Source organism: Eriocheir sinensis, chromosome 32, assembly GCF_024679095.1.
Source record: "Eriocheir sinensis breed Jianghai 21 chromosome 32, ASM2467909v1, whole genome shotgun sequence".
In the NCBI taxonomy this organism is placed as follows: Eukaryota; Metazoa; Arthropoda; class Malacostraca; order Decapoda; family Varunidae; genus Eriocheir; species Eriocheir sinensis.
Window position 1 is genome coordinate 10046949 of NC_066540.1, and position 2500 is coordinate 10049448.

At 46.9% G+C, this 2500-nt stretch overlaps 1 protein-coding gene across 1 annotated transcript in view; it reads right to left on the reverse strand.

The window, feature by feature from the left end:
- The window catches only part of LOC127006120 (uncharacterized), a 65664-nt gene extending 65193 nt beyond the window's left edge, over positions 1 to 471 (reverse strand). The window contains exon 1 of the mRNA XM_050875630.1: positions 316 to 471. The gene's annotated coding sequence lies outside the window, so the exon portion shown is untranslated. The remainder of the gene's footprint in view (positions 1 to 315) is intronic.
- Positions 472 to 2500: the final 2029 nt, after the last annotated feature.

Consider the following 2500-nt stretch of genomic DNA (forward strand, 5'->3'; position numbering starts at 1 on the left):
AGTAGTGCCATTTGAACCGTGGCCCATCTTTTATATTTGTTTTCCCTGATATTTCCATTTACTCTTCGAGTGAGATATTACTGTCAGTTCCTTCTAATGCTCAAGTTATTTCACTACTACCTCTATTTCTCCATGAGATTCATTATTCCTCCCTCACAATTATCCACATCCATATCATCTTTGTTTGATCATCTCAGAATTGTCGCAAGCCTTCTCCATAACACAGGTGAGATGAGATGGATTACTTCACTGCCCGCTGTGTCTAAGCAGTTCCCGCGTTGCGTTACCACCACTACCATCGCCACCACTACTCACCAGCCCAGCGTGTTGCGCCTCGCCCGTCGTGATGGACTTCACCTTCTGCAGAGACACTCGCCCGAAGTCACTAACTCCTTGCCACGTTTCAAACTTGGCGGTTCCAGGGAGACTAACTCAGAGTTTGGCTGGTCATACCCTCATGTAGTGTGCTGCGTGCCCTCCCGCGGTCATGTTTTCCTTACACAACATCTCTTCCCAAAATGCATCGTCCGTCCCTGACGCGGCTCTTTGCCACGCTCGAGATCGGTGTCTGGCCGAGGTGTGCACTGATCCGGCCTTAAAGGGGACGGAAGGAGCGTGTTCAGCTCGCATGTGATTGAAAAATTAGATTAATCATAAATAATACATTAACACTGAAATATAAACAGTGAGTCAGCTCAAGGTAACTCGCTTAGTCATCGTTCAGTCTGGGCCAAGTCTAGCGCATCCAAGGAGGAGTTTCAGAACGCATCATGTGGCCGAGGATTCTCCACCCAAGATTAAAAAAATTACATGTTTTGTCAAGTATAAAGATCCCTGCAGAACTAGTCATTCGAATTATGGTATTAAATGAATAAAGAACAGGTCCGTATTGCTCTGATCCAGCTGTGAAGAAGTGAGGAAACTCCTGACATTCAGTAATATAACACAAGTGGGGCTTACAGCTTCCTTATTTCACTGAACAACACAAAAAACTTGAACAGTGGTGCATTGGTATAAGAGTTAACCCACTTCTAGTTACAATTCTGGTCCTTTTAATTGTGGGCAATATTGCCCGCCGTGGCCTTGGCTCATTCATTCCCAGCCAGTTAGTATCCTTTCCTCTTCCGAGCGTCGTCTTCCCGCTCGCCCGAGGGGCAGCCTGTAGGGTGGCTATGCCTCCCAGGGGCGGGCAGGGAAGAACAGCTGTCAGGCCTCGGAAACCCGTTATCTGGTGTTCGCTCATCCCATTCAGCCAGAGCTAATTTCTTAATGTTAAAACCTTTAGTTTCTTACCACTTAGAGCAGCAAGTGTCCGGTGACTGCTCAACTTTGCAAGCAAAACGATTCAGCAAAGAATTGAATTGCGTAAATTTCCGGTTAGTTTCAAGTTTCGAGATTTCTTTCACTGCTTTATAAAAGTTTAATGTGGTTTCCATGTAACGCACCTTATATTGTATAAACTAAGGTGAGGTTGAAGATGTCCTCGTCCCCAACACTCGCTTTCCCTTGTCGGATGGGGTGACCTTTATACCCTCGCCTGTGCCTGTCCCCTTCCCTGTCCCAGCATGGCCCCTCACCCCTCTGCTCAAGTGAGTCCTTCACTTCCTACTTTCCCAGTGAGGACAAACCCTTACCAGCGCCTCACGCGTACCTTTCACATCGTCAGCTCAGTCCCAGATGAGCCCATCCAAATAATCGTTTACTGCAGAGAATAAGTCATCAGCAGAACGTTGCACGGCACCTCCCACCCCACATAAAAATAGCTACCGCAGCAACCTCTCGTCTGACATTGGGCACCACACGGATTAGCATTCCCTTTCACGGGACAGCGGGGAGACGAGGCTATAGCTGTAGTCTAATAGCATAGTGACGCGGCTGTCTTGAGTAGCAACACCTTCAACATCTTAGCAAGCTAACAGCGTCAGTAATGAAAAGTATCTGAGTTTGTGTTTCACTTGACAGACAATCTACATCTCGTCATACTGTTGTATTTAACGTCTCCTTGCTAACATATTGTGTGCTTCTATGATCATCAGCTGTGATGAAAAAATAATACAATAACTAATGTCTACAATACCGATTTTAGCAAAACTTTCCACACCTGTTACATTACATACAATAGGCATAAGCATCAACACGACATAAATCATCGCTACAACCGGCAAGACGACAACCAACAGCACGTCCTTCACTAGCACCAGCTGGGGATGCTTTTCGCTATCTTCTCCATGCCTAGGAGGAAGCCGGAGGCTTGAAGGTTCAGCTGCCCCTCCCCTAAGCCTCCCTGACCGACCCCACCACGCCATCCCCGGCCCTGCCACCACCCACAAGCCGGAACACCGCCGCTCTTCCTCCTCTTCTACCCGCTGTCTTGCACCTTCACCACTCCAATGAATATTTCGATGCCTTTCCAACACACACATTATTAGTTTAAAATTTTGCACTGTCTCGTAGCAAGGAAACAAATGACAATCTTTCATTAACAACTTGACGGCCTTAA